This window comes from Ambystoma mexicanum, chromosome 12, assembly GCF_040938575.1.
Source record: "Ambystoma mexicanum isolate Mex_15411 chromosome 12, UKY_AmexF1_1, whole genome shotgun sequence".
NCBI classification, from domain to species: domain Eukaryota; kingdom Metazoa; phylum Chordata; class Amphibia; order Caudata; family Ambystomatidae; genus Ambystoma; species Ambystoma mexicanum.
In genome coordinates this window covers 485,504,894-485,519,933 of record NC_090936.1, presented here as the reverse complement: position 1 = coordinate 485,519,933, position 15,040 = coordinate 485,504,894, and positions in this window count along the sequence as shown.

The following is a 15,040-nucleotide window of genomic DNA, read 5'->3' as shown; positions in this document are numbered from 1 at the left end:
GTGGGATTGGCAATGTAATTATACGCACCTTGAAGGCCTGAAAACCTATAGCTTTGTTACGCATGTACTTTATACCTTTATGAAGGCGCAACCCTACTTAAACCTCTGTCCGTCGGACCAACTGAGGCGTTTTATTTTACTCTTACGCATCAACCATTTGCCAACTTTGGCGGCCAGGGGTCAAGAGTTGGGCTTAGCCAAAACTGAGAGGTATTGTAGAATATGTGAATTTCCCAATGAGAATGAAACTGCTCGACATGTCTTAACACTCTGCTCTAGGATGAGAACAAATCGCATTAAACACCTAGGGGGATTTGTCCATAACCCCGAATTCATTGAGCAGATTGATTTTTGGGTACAGTGTGTTAACACTCTGAACTCTAAACTACACATAGCACTTTTTCAGGTGTGGCGTGAAACTCTCGTCTGCATGCAACTGAGTACTAGAGTGGCCCCTGGAGTCATATAGTATGTAATATGCAATATGTATAACCAGTCTTCTAATTTGCAGTTAAGGATCCGAGCTGAATGAAGGTGTTTATTTGTACATAGAATGGTTTTATATAGTTGTAAATTTGTTTCAGTATATTTGTATATATATTCTATGATGGGTTTTTTTTATTTCTCTTTCCCTTTTACTTTACTTTTCTATTTTCTTTTATGATGTAATATGTGTAAAGTTTGTATGTTTGTATTAAACTATATCACAATAATACATTTATTATGTATTTATTATTATTACAACAGTAGTGGGTTTACAACTCCAATTAAGTCATTCCCCGTCAGAAGAATGCTTAAAAAAATACTGGCAGGCACTTCGAGTGCAAAGGTTGATAGCAAGGCTTCATTAAAGCGATCTCAAAGAGTTCTCATGAGTAGGTGTTTTGGACAGAGAGGGGCAGGAACTGGGTGGGATTGGCCACAGGGATTAGCATTGCCATGGCCAGTCAATGGGTGGGCGAATAACCAAACAACACCTACGGGCTGTGTGTCCCTCTTATACGCCATTCCTTCCTGTCTATAACCTAATGCAATAGTTTAGGCTTATAGGTGTCGCACGTGACACCTACTAGCCCAAACTAAATGAGCATTAGCAATGCCAACAGTTTGGGCTTTTGTGTAGGCATGGGAAAGGCACTTGCCAGGCAGAGCCACAGTGCTATTAACTGGCCATTGATGGCAGCAGATGCAAAATGATGTGAGTACTTGAGCATCTAATAGCAGTGCCTGGCAAATGCCTAATACTTATACACAGGCCAAAATGGTTGCCTTTGCCAATGCTTGATTTTAACATGACTTCAGTGAAGGACACCTGGAGGATTTACATTGGTATTTACATTGGGTGGCTGAAGGCACACCCGATAAGATGTTTTGATTACAACTGTAGCGGGTGTACAACTCCAATTAAGCCATTCACCCTCAGAAGTCTACTTTGAAAAAATATTGGCAGGCCCTTCGAGTGCAAGGTTTGATGGTAAGGTTTGAATAAAGCAAACTCATAGAGTTTCCATGAAATGTTTTAGGCGAGGCGAGGAGACAGAGGAACTGGGTGGCAATGGCCTGAGGGATTAGCATTGCCATGGCCAGTCAATGGGTGAGTACATAACCAAACAACACCTGCAGGCTGTATGTACCTCCTCATATGCCATTCCTCCCTATCTGTACTGCAATAATGTTGGGTTACAGTTGTCACAAGCAACACCTGATAGCCCAAACTAAAAAGAGTGTTCTCAATGTCTCAATTAGAAGCATAAAGAATGGTGGGAAATGACTGCTGTACCCGGTTTGGATTGAAGTTTAAAGCCGCTTTACACACATGCATATGGATGGATACCTCCAAATGGATAGTACAAATGTACCTGAGAACACGGTTGGGCAGCAGTTAAAATAACCCGAGGAGTGGGCCTACAATACGAGGTTACAGTACATTTTACACAGTTTACTGTGGGTTTACAGACTAGAAATACCATGATTTAATGTGACAGGCACATAACATTACCGCATAAAGAGGGCATGCCCACCACACTGGGCTGTCATTAAACACACACAGAACCCACATCTAAAATCTGATGTAGGCCCACAATCTACACTGCAAGATGGCCTCGTGAGATTGCTGACACCGCTGTTATATGCCATCATTTTGCATGGTCCAATTGTACAGCAGAATGCATACATGTGTGCAAAGCCTCCAACGGATCTAAGCTGTGACGATGGTATTGTGACACATTACAGGTAAGTAAATAAAGCAACACCAGGTAGAGTAATGGAAAAGTGTGTCGAGGGGCATCATTAACGGAAGAAACTATGCATGCATTGAAAGAAGGAGCAGCGCTCCAGGCGGAGGACTCGTCATTTGTAAGCATTTTCTGTGATGAAAAAACAAAGTTTGACAAACTCCTCATGACGACTTCCCTTTGGATGTTGCGGCAACATTACCACAGAAACATTCAGTTTGTGTGAAAACGGCCACTTTTAAGTGGCAGGCCACAAGCTCACAAACAACACTATCGCCGAGGATGTTGCATTAACAAGCTAATCCCTACCAGTGGATTGAAAGATTACTAATCCTGCCTGATCTCGCGTCGCTAGAACATCCTCTCACTTTCCCATTTCAAATAGGCATATTTCATAGACGTTTAAACCTCTGTGCTCATCCTTGCAAGCCGAGTCGGTAGCTCAGCCAAGTCTGCTTGACCCACTCCAGTTTACCGAAACCTAGAGAGAACATAGACCTAATTTCTCAAACCATGGCAAGTACCTCACCACAGAAATTTTAACGCTCAAATAGGAATCGAATCTTACATAACCAGGCACTCAGGAACAACTCTGCAGTGTTGGCGTTTTCCTGTGAGCTACAGAGTGCCCTCCTGAAAACCAAAACACCCCCACATATCTGGAATCTAGAGTTGTGGCAGTCGTTTGGCGACTCATCAGGACACTCACTCATCACACATTTGGAGCAATTGTCCCTCCACCAATATACATCGAGTCGGTTCAGAGGCCAGGACTGCTGCTGTCACCCTGTTAACACTTTCACATCCGGGACTTCAATGCTTCCTTATGGAAGTTGGGAATGCGCAAATACATCGTAAGGGCAGCAAACGTGTTAAGCCAATCTATGCACCAGGAGAGCCTCGTCCCTCTTCCTGCACCATCCATCAGGATCAATGCTAGATGACACATTAATCTCCAATGTATCAATCACAAGGTGGGCCTCTCTATGGGCACGTATGATATGATATATGTTATTTACAACACGCATAATACCCGGAGGTTTCTAAGCGCGGGCCTGGGGATCAAACCTGTCTTGCTTCCAAGGCTAGCACGATGCCGCTGAGCTATCCTCCCGAGACTTATGGTGGGTGGCTAACAGGGTTGGACAGGGGCATAACACTTTCACGGGCACCTATGAAGAAGTGGCCCACAGTTGCAAATGGCAATACATTTCTTTTGTGACAGACTGTTTGAACAGTACCCAAGGGGGAGTTTTTTTGTATCAAATGTGATGCAAATTGTGCAATTGAATATTTTTTCTGCAACAATGGTCAAACCTACTAGCTACATAGTGAGGTAACTCATCAAACTGGCTGACATTGGCCAAAATGTGGCCCACTTTGACCCAAACAACTGGCCCACACTAGAATTTTGGGGTTTTGGTTCGGGCATTGCCTTATTTCTCTATAGACCAGTCCGAGCATGGTGGTAATCCAGGCACTCTATGCTTTGTTGCCATTGCCGCAAATGGGATGGGCCGCACTTCTACTCATAGTGCTCTCATGCAGTTTCCTAGTCATCATCCCCATCTAGTAGCTACACAAGCCCTGAGAACCACCATTCCTCATTCCAAACTTCCCCCAATGGGCTGAGGGCATGAAATATGGCTGGGTAACCCTCTGCCAGACATTCTGCCACCAATAGCTCGAGCACACTTTCCATACCCTTGCTCCTTGCACCTCATTATTAACTTATAGGGCCTGATTCATGGAAATGTGCGCCAAAATACTGCAGTGGCGGTTCGCCGAGATGGACACTGTATGAGCCTGCACACAGAGCAAAAAATGTGCGGCCCACGTATTCATGGAATTTACTGCGCAAAGTAACCGTATTCGTAAACCACACCCGGATCGCCCCCAACACTCCTCAACGCAAAGCAAAAACAGCCAGGACAGCTACCTTTGCATGCTCCTCCATGTGGGAATACCCTCACCCTTCAAACAGTGTGTGGAGTCCCCCACAAGAAGACCTGCATCTCGGGAACCCTGCACATGGTCCCCCGTAAATGTATTCGGCACCCCGACAACCTGTGTATGAAAAATCGTAACTCGCTTGAAATCTGTGTGCGAACCTGCATAAAACCCCAGTTGCGTACACGCACACTGTAATCTGACATGCAAGTCCACGTCCACAATGTGATTCCTATGCCCAGGTGTACTTAAGTCTGTCTTCGAGTGGCGGAAAGTATGAAGGACTAGCGTGGCCATTTCCCGGCCGAGAGGTTGCACGATCGAATCTATGAATATGTCTTGTGCCGCGCAATTGTGAGCTTGCGAGGGACTGCCTGCAGGCGGTCACTTGGAATGCCCACTTTTTAGCAGGTTCTCCCCCATTGCCAGCCCTATGCGCAATCCACACCCACGCTCTGCGTGGTGTCTCGCGCAAGGCCCTCGACGGCTTGCGGAGACGTGCCGAGCCTGCACAAACTCCACACAAGTCCAGGAAAAGTACTGCACATTCGATTCCATGAATCGACGAACGCAAATTTGTGCACAAGTTCCCTATTTTCCATGCAAATACTTCCATGAATTGGAACCTTGGTGTTGCCCACAACTTTCCATCTAGCAAATTCCCCCACCTAACCCCAAAACGGACACAATGACTCCACGGCACTGTGAGCACCACTACTTGCCCATACACCTTAATTGGTTGCACCTCTGGCGCCATATAACAGCAAAAATAAACAGGAAGAACAAAGAAAAAAGAAAGGAAACAATAACTAAGTAATTCAGAAGAGAAACGTTAAGAAACACGCGGAGGGGAAGGGTTAGGGTGAGGATCATGTTAAGCAGAGAAGCAAAATGCAAGAAAGAAAAGGGAACGATGGGTGGAGGGGGGGTAGGTTTAACGTTAGGGTAAGAGAAGAAAATAAAGGGAAGGGAGGAGGGCAGCACCCGAGAAGAAGAAAGGGAGTATGCGGTGGGTATCCACCATATTAAAAAGCAGAAACACATTTTGTCAAAAATAATCATGACGAAGGACACTTTATTTAATCCAAAAAAAACAGCCTTTGTAAAAACAACAAATAACCCAAGTGAAGAGTTTGGCATGCATCTAGCCCTTGAATAAAAGAAAATGTTGTCAGCTTGCTTATTTGTATTTGACATGGGAACATAACGATTTTGCAATCCCTTAGCAAGCTTACAGTACATCTGAAAGCCCCTCGCTTAACACCTCTTTCGCTTTTGTACATAAGAAGTAAATGACCGATCTTGTAGGTTATTGCATACCCTTGGGCCATGGAAACATTCTAAAGCTCTGCTCCTAATGAACACTTTAAGAAGATTAACATTTTAAGGCGATTAACATTAACCTTTAAATTGCATCCCGCACTACTGGCAGAGTGATTAACAGCCTGTTTGGCGAGCAAAAAGCTGGACTCTCTTAAAGTACTTGGAGAAACCATTAAAGGGTAAGAAAACATGCAGATAAAACATGGTCAAAGAAAGCAAACGGGTGGCATTGGTTTGCAAACCAATACGATGCGTTCATTGTCAGCTCCAGGCGTGCATAGCAGGTTTTATGCAAAGCAAAGGCTGCTTTTGTGAATACATTGTGGCAATATTTTGGCAGCAAAAACTCTTGCTCGGCAGCTAGCACCGTTTTTCCAGATAGCTCACCGGATGTGTTGTCCTACAACTCCCACAAGCGCGAGTTGGTATAGTCGATGCTGAGGGTTCATGGGAGTTGTAGGCCAAAACGTCTGTCGAGCCCCTGTTACATATATATGGGCCGCTTTTCAGCATGTATCTTGTTTCCATTGATGAAAGCTGGTGTCTATTTCTTTGTTGCTGCCTGTCCGCTCTTCGCCCATCTCTGCCAAGAAAGCAGTGGCGTGGCCATGGAGGGACCTAAGGTGGCACGTGCCACCCCGGGTGCCACACCATTATTCTAAACTATGATCATTATGTGTGTGTGAGCTCGTACTTCATGCCACCCCAGCATAAATCAGTGCCCCACTTGGACCACCTGAGTCAAAAGAGTCTGGACACACCCCTGCAAGGACCACGTGCACTCTTTTGATCATTGTGGCGTTTTACTTTTCTGCTTCATCCATCTTTTGTTTCGTATTTACTCTCCCCCCAATTTGTTTCCGGCCCTGAAGTTATTTTGAATTGTGCCACCCATTGACAGTAACAGTGGCTCCATTGCAAAACTAACTTGTTCCAAAATGTGGCTACAATGCTTACATTTCGAAAACGGCAAAGACGGGGACCCTGCGTTCAGAGTCTGAAATATGAATTTAATTTGACAGATTTTGGCAGACTTATTATCATTTTCATTAAAAAAAAAGTTATTATACATACACCTTACTTTAAACAGGAATATCTGATATATTGCAACTAAATTTTGAAATGGGGAACATTTGTAAAGAAAGTCATCAAATTACAGTAAATGGGGTAGAGCAGAGGCTTTAGCAGTGATAACCTGTGATCACCTATAAATCACACTTAGTTGAACAAAGTACACACTTACTATAAGTATTCGATAAGCCCACTGTGTCCTACAGTGCCTGCTCACTGGCCTTTCTGCATAGTGGAGAAATTCATTGCAACCCCCACAGACACCAATTGCATGATTACAACTTTGGTGGTATTTCTGTCAGAAATATAGCCAAACTTTAATACCTAATTTGAAAGGCCGATATAATTCTGAGTCATGCGAACCCTTGAGTTAATCCCCATTTTTGGGTCCCTTTGGACTCCATGGGGGTCGCTAATAACTGCAAGCAGAAATTACCCCATGTGCTTTTGTGTGGCAGTAATTACCACCAAACTAAAGAAAGCATACCAAGCCAGAAACTCAGAATTCTAGAATAATGGCTTTTTTTACCACTACCGCAAAACCTATAATCAGGCCCTAAGCCTTAGAGCGTGCTGTCCTTGTAGGACAGTCCAATTCTGTCAAGCCTGAAAATATTACAACTCTGAATAAGTCCGACATGCCCTGTCTCAAAAGGCCAGTCCCCAAAAGACGACCCATTCCCAGTCCTCCCAGTCCTGCGCCCTAAGGCAGATGAACTGGGACAGCCGACCCAGCCCTTAAAGACGATGTAGCAATACTTTAAGATGAATGGGGATGCAGAAGTTACTCAAACATCAATAATCAAAACGACTCAGGAAGCTGGCAAAGTTGACTGTTTTATTATCAATTATCTAAAACATGGAGTACAACAGACATCAACGGACTTCTCATAGCATCATCTCTCAATTTGCTTCATAAAAAACATCATACTTATAGTAAAAACTCATCATTGATGACGTTATCCAACATATTTACTAAAGTCATTCTACGTGGCAACTACAAAAACCTAGTGGCAAATGTGATAGGCTTAGAGGGAACATCTAAGTTTACGTTCCATACTAGTCTAAGAAAGTGATAGGCTCCTTAACATCAGGAGGGAGTACTAAGCCCGCCCCTCAAGCAAGTCACTACGAATGTCACTAAATACACAACGTCCCATTGGTTAAACAAACTATAGGGCTCTTAATCATGCGGCCCCCTACAATTGGTTGGCACTCTTACATCTATCAGTACGTTTCCACCCATGTTAGCAGCACGCAGGCTGGACTTCCAGGTGCTGGTGAGCTGGTCATAACCATAGCTTCCCAACAATTAGCATATCATCTATCATCACCTCAGTGGTCTGCATGTCAATTATGGCTATGAACTTGGCCTTGGAAATGTTCTTTGCTTTGGAGAATACAGGGGAGTAGAGGCACGCTCTGCCCTTCTGCGTAGGTGTGGTTCGTCATGTTTGTCCAGTTCCATCCATTCACATGACTGAAGACTACAAATTTGAGCTCTGGTGCATTTAAAATACTATTTTTTAATAGACCTCTGACGTCTTCCTTGTTTTCGTCCATGCCTTCTGAACAAGAGTTTAATTCTTTCACATGATTGTAACTAATGTCTGCTCATCCCAGTCCTATAAGCTCTTGGTTTCTTGGGGTTGATCCAGCCTCGCCTTTCTGAGATTCACTTCTGTAACGTCATTGTTTTTCAACTGCAACACATTGGAAAAGGCCTTCCTTCTCTGGTCCAGCTCTGCTATATACCTCGTGGAAACATCAATTCTTTACTTACTCCTATATATGTATACCTTGGCGCATGCCGCAATCTATTCACCATAAAGATAGCCTCAAGACTACTTAATCTGCTTGCGTTTCTTTGCATCTGTACACGTGTAAAATAACTTGATATCTTCATCGTTTCTGTAGCATACGTTTCCTCATCTAGAGCCCGAGATGCCACTTATCTTTGATACTTTCTTGATGCCTTATAGACTATAGTCACTTCTCTTGTCTCTGCATCTCTTCTATTTGCATCAGTCTGGCTTTGTGTGACGTCACCAATCTGCTCGTGCATTCATTGGTCCTGCTTCTTCTGGGATTTCATTCAAATGGCCATCATACTGTTTTGTATTAAAATAAGGCTTTCTCAATGGGAACCTTGCCTCCAGGATTCTCCTTGGTATTGGTATTTTCACTGGTACTGCACGTGTCTTACACTCTGGTTCCCAACATATAGGCAATATGGACGAGATGATTGAGGTTGGGGTACTTGGCTCCTTCTCGACACAGACTTCTCCAAACCATTAGGCATAAGACAAGTCCCCCAAGACTAGTCATTAATGCACCAATGACTAGCCCCCTGCACCATGAGGTGAGGCTTTACCGGACTGTGCATCTATAGGAATGGGTGTTACTATGCCGGCTTGTACACCCAATGTAGCACCCCCCCATACCATGAGGTGAGGCTTTACCGGACTGTGTACTTTCGAGCTACCTTTATGCATGCTAACACACTTGCATGTAACTAGCGCCTAGATGCCTCAGGGCTTTGTGCCTGCTCTACATATAAAAATAAAATAAATTAATTAAATGTGTAACAATTAGCTCTAAGCTGAAGGACACAAACTTGTTATTCCGTGCATTTCAGTAGATATGAGTTTTTTTTTGTAGAACAGCCATGAAATGTATTGCAAACCTTGTATTTAGCTATCCCATCCCGAGAAGGTGCATTCTAAAGCAACATGTCTTTCCTGGATACATCTCACACTACTTATCAATTAATTGCAATGTGAATTCCCTAATGAATGATAATTAAATGATAAATCTTGAAAAATTAAAGTCTGTGTCAACTTTTCTGGTATTCAAGCCTCTGGCCTACAGTTCGAAAACAGATCTCAGCAGTGAGAGCTTAACGCAATGAGCCATCAATTCATTTCCAAAGTATATTATTGGTGTGCATTAAACTTTATTTTCTCTTTGTCACATGACCTATTCTGCATACATGTGTCATTAATAAACATATCAAGCTAAATCCAAAACATCATTTAGACAATACAGGAAAAATACAAAAGGCAAAAACAGCACCTTCCAAAACTCTTAATTTGATTTATTTTAATTATAGGGTATTTATAATGCACCTACACACAAGGCGTTTCGAGAAGCAACAAGACAAGAGGTTGGGGAAAACAGGGAGGACAAAACAAAATCATTCCTACTAGGCCTTGTGACATTTGGATAGTAAAAGTTCAGTAAGAGAAGTGCAAGGGGGAGGGGTGGGGGGAGTGCTGGTCAGGGCATTAGGGCCTGAGAGAAAACGAGTGCCTGGGAGGCCCAGTAGAGAGCACCAGGGGAAAGCAGAGAGTGCAGGGGAAGGAAGGTCCACAAGCAAATGTGAGGCAAGGTCTGGAATTGCTACAAGGGTGCAGGCCCTGCCAGGCTAGTGCAGTGGGGAGGGGGGGCAGGAAGGGCAAGTGCAGGTTAAGAGGTGCGGGGGGCATCAGGGGGGCCTAAGTGACTAAGTGCAGGGGTAGACTGGATTATGGGGGCCTGGTTCCCTGTAAAAGCCACAAATCCAGTCAAGGGGCAGACAGGGACATTAGAAGGGGAGGGGGAGAGGGAAGGAATAAGAGAAAAGGTAGGCCTTGAGAAGCTTCCGTAACTTAAGGAGATCTGGCTCAGGCCTGAGAGGGGTAGGGAGGCCATTCCAGAGGGAGGCACCTGCGGAAGTGAGAGATCTACCCCCACCCTCTGATTGGAAAAGCATCTAATCTCAAGAGCGTTAGAGCTAGACGACCAAAGGGCTCTAGCAGGGAGGTATTTAGGGAGAAAGAGTTGAATGTAGAGGGGTCTTAGTCCCCAGAAATCCTTGTGGATGATGCAGAGGATCTTGAACTTGATCCTTGCGGCAACCTGGAGCCAGTGGAGAGATTTTCGGGCTGGAGAGATGCGGTCCATGGGCTTTAGGCCAAGGAATAGACTTGCAGTCTTATTCTGGATTAGTTGAAGGGGGTGAATGGAGGAGTTAGGAAGATTGAGGAAGAGGCAGTTGCAGTAATACAGCCTGGAGACAACCAGAGATCTGGAGACATGGTCCCTCATTACGAGTTCGGCCGGTAGCCATGCTGCTATTGGCGGCATGGCTGCCGCCGAAATCGCATCCGTGTCCGGGTCCTCGGAATGAGGACTTACCGGGCCATTCCGAGTTCAGATGGCCCGGTAATTCCTCCCTCGAGGACCCGGACATGGTCCTTCCTCATTCCCATTTCAGCCCGCATAGGGCTGAAATGGGAATGGGAGAGGGAGCAAACAACGGTCCATAACGCCCATTGTTTGCTCCCTCTTCCCCTCGCGGGACACGGTAAGCACGCCTGGTTTTCCCAGGCGTGCTTACCGTGTCCCGCAAGGAGACCTCGTAATGTGGGGGAACGGGTTGAAGGGCGCCGTCACCTTTTGCGGCGCCATTTAACCCGTTCCACCAGGGTCGTAATGAGGCCCATTGAGTTTCTGGGGGAAGGTGAGGATAGGGAAAATGCCTCTGAGGATGTGGAGCTGGACGTGGGCCTTCTTGGCACGGTCTGTGATGTGAGGAAAGAAAGAGAGAGAGGAGTCGAAGATGACACAAAGGTTTTTTGCCTCACAGGATGGTAAAGGGAGGGGCCCATGGAGGGCGGCCAGAGTGTGTGAGGGAAAGAGGGAGCAGGGGTCCCAATGAGAGGGATCACTGTCTTACTGGCATTTAGGCAGAGATTGTCAGCAGTGCACCAGGCCTGAATAGCAGACAGGCAGTCAGGTATGAGAGAGGAAGAGGAGGAGGCAGAGGAGGGAAGCTTGAAGGAGAGATGCATGTCATCCGCGTAAAACTGGAAGTTAGGAGAGAAGGTAGAAGGTGGAGATCAAGTGGGCTAGAGGGGCCAGGTAGATGTTGAAAAGCCAAGGTGAGAGGATGGAGTGAGATGGTGGAGAGAAAAGGGCCCACGAACCTTGGACAGTGGGTCTTAGAGGAAGGAGCTCAACCAGTCGAGAGCAAGGTCCATGATGCCAAGGGTATCGGTGAGTAGATTTATCGGGGTGGCATGATTGACTTTCTCAAAGGCAAAGGAAAGGTCAAGAAGGATGAGAATGGAGGGAGAGCTGGAATTGAGATTAGAGAGGAAGACTTCACAGGTGTTCAGGAGAGCAGTTTCCATGCCTCTGGTAGCTCTGACGCCAGACTGGTGGTCGTGGAGACACTGTATGGGAGGAAAGGTCTCTAGGACCCTCCTCCCCCTACATTCCTCACCTTCGTGGGGCCTATGACTCGCGGCAGCTATCGATGCGCCTGGGCCTGGGATGCAGGATGGCTGCGGGTCGATTCATGGGGCTGCACGGCTCACCCCGTAGCATGAGACAGACTCCATTTTGTGATACACCCTGACTCCATTGTGATCATAATAATCTAGGCCTCAGTGGAACAATCGGCCTGCAGGGCAGCAGCTCTCCCCACCTGACCGCGCACAGCGAGCCCCAGCACTTCTCTCATCCTCCTCCCCTTGGGGGCTCAGCTGAAGGCCTGTTCTCATGGGAGACAAGGCGCAAACAAGCTACATTACAAACACTGTATCTTTCACTTTCCGCAGTACATCATTGACCTAACAATGACCGGGCCAAAGCTGGGGTCTGAGAAAAACAAAGCTGCCTCTATAAAACTTGTCCTGTCCTCTTACAGACCCCAGCATCTATAATATATGCTGTGAATAACCCCCAACCGCATTCCCCATTTGAAGTGCCAGACATGTATGCTAAACCCGTGTGCCACCCAGTTTCACCCATGCTACTAAGCCATCTGGAAGGATGATAAATTAGTCTCAAGCCCACGAGATTGATTGTTCATATTGAAATAAGACGACCCTGTTCCATCCCAGATCACCCACACGTGAAGTTATAATATATATATATATGTATTCGAACCTGCCATTACTAATCAAGGATTATTGTTGCTGCACAATATTTAAAAGCAATGTGTGATATCCATATGACCGCTATGATTTCCTAAACATATACAATTTATAAGTAGATCATTAAGTGTTGCAATATGTACAGGTTTTTGAGGTAATAAGTGTCGACCATAGTAATTGAGTGTCTTTTGAAGTATTTGTTTATTCTTTGAGCACTATGTACACAAATCAGATTATAAGCAGAATGTTGCATACTCTTCCCAATGCTAATATATACGCCAACCTGTTTCTACCTAATTTTTTAATGCTAGCTTTTTTTGTGTGTCTCGCACCCAGAAGTAAAACCTTAGCCCTGTGAATGATGTGATGCTAACAAGACCTTTGTTGATAGAAGTTATTTTGCAAACATGGTACTCATGAAACATGAAAACGTATAACACATATAATGTTCATAAGCTCGCATAATCTTCGATGCATATATGTAATCATACTGGCATGATCCCGTCTCTCATTTATAATGATGTGCATGCAACCCTATATCGTAGACGCACGAGAAGCCACAGGGCCATCTCTCCCTTTCTCTGCAGAGCCACGTAATCAGCCCTCACCCTCCTCCCTCCTCAGGCTGGGCTAGCAATTGAAGGCCCTTGTTTTACTGATGTTGGAATAATACAGATGTACCTCCTCACCTTCCTGCTGAACCGCACAAGGTATTTGCCTTCCCCCATACCCACTGACACACGATGCCACCATAAAACCACTTTGTACTCCAATGCTCTGGTTAAAAGAATTATGGGCAGCAAGCCCCCACGTCCCACCACCTTTTTGATGTACCAGCCATGTGCCCCCTGACCCGATAGTTTTCTAGTTCACCCCAACCCTGACTAACCATGGTGGCAATTATTCACTCCTGTACTAACACACTATAAAGATGTCTCTTATTAAATCTAATGAAGCAGAATGATAAAGGTATCCCGACACATGCCCCCTGATAAGGCACCTGGACTCATGAAGCTGCCTTCCCCCCTTTTTGAATAAGGTTTTTTTTCATGATGATGATTGAGAGCACCTAGACTTATGTGCTATTTCTCTTGTGATGTTAGATTAACAACTTGTAGGATTTATAAGACAATTTGAAGCAGATGTTAACAATGAATGTGTATGTGTGGCCACAAGGGCAAAATGCTAGTGCAGCCAAGATGTATCAACTGGAACAGCTCCTGACCTGGTACTCCACCCCGATGAGCCCAGCTGAACCACAAGCATCATCACGACACCATGCAGAATCTCACCAATCAGCGGCGCCGACCCTACAGAATCTATAATGTTTATTCCCCTTTGCCCAATCTCATCGATTCATGTAATCCCTAGTTCCCATGTCATAGGTGACATGGATTTGTAACAAAATGTAGATGTTTGCTGATATTTGGCAGAGCGCTCTCAGAGTTTGCAGAGTTCTCTGCATGCCCTGTATTGGTTTAGATAAACTTTTCGACTTCACCCGCACTTGGTCTGGGTGTCATTCCCATCTGGGGTGTGTCCATTATTGACTGTCATGGTGGAGTTTTAAATGCCTTTTTGGGGGATGCTCACTTTCAACACCCAACAGATTCAATGTGGTAATTCAAATTTGAACATTTTAAATTACGTGAAAACGCATCAAACATTGCTCATATGCCAAAAGTATAACAATACGGAACACAGAGCATACATCTAGCCACTCGCATATGGAAACTGCAAAGTATTTTCCTAACAACCACAATCAGGTGAACACATGATGATTAGTGTTGGCAGCAAATGTCTACAGTGAGTGGACTGTGTATACCATTCACTGCTTACACTACACAGGACCTCATCACAAGGTTGGTGGTGTGGGAAGAAGTGGTGGCAATTCCATTACTGCCACTTTCCAGAGACACAAAATTCAAATTTTTGGCGGATTTACAGCCGGTGGTATTATTGTGTGGCAAATCCGGAGGAGAAGTGGAGGATTTACCTCTAGCTCAGGGGTCTCCAACCTTTACGTTAGCTAGAGCTACTTGTAGTGGATGCCAACAGTGGAGAGCTACTAGCGGACGATATCGGGGTGGGGATATTTATAAGCTTCAGAATTTTTACCAATATTATTTTGGCTCGATTATTTCCCCTCTATAAACAGATGGAATAACCTATGCCTTCACGAATATATTAAGAACTTCAAAAACCTCTTTGTTGCATTATTATTTATTAGTAGCTGTCTCAAAAAGACAGATATTTGTTGGACTACCATACAAATATCCTGTAATTTTGTGCCCCTTCCTTTGCGTTTTATGCAGGCTTTCTACATGCTAGGCACACTATTAGTTTCAAATAAAAAAAAAGTAATTTCCAAAATGAAAAATGTTGCTTGCGTTCAAAAGTTTTCTTTGAAATGTTTTTTTTTGTCACACACCACACATACTCTGTTATTTGCCAGTAAGATAGCTCAGCGGGTTGCGCGCTCGCTGCTGCTATCTGAGCGTGATCTGCAGGTCGCAGGTTAAAATCCCGGCAAGGCCA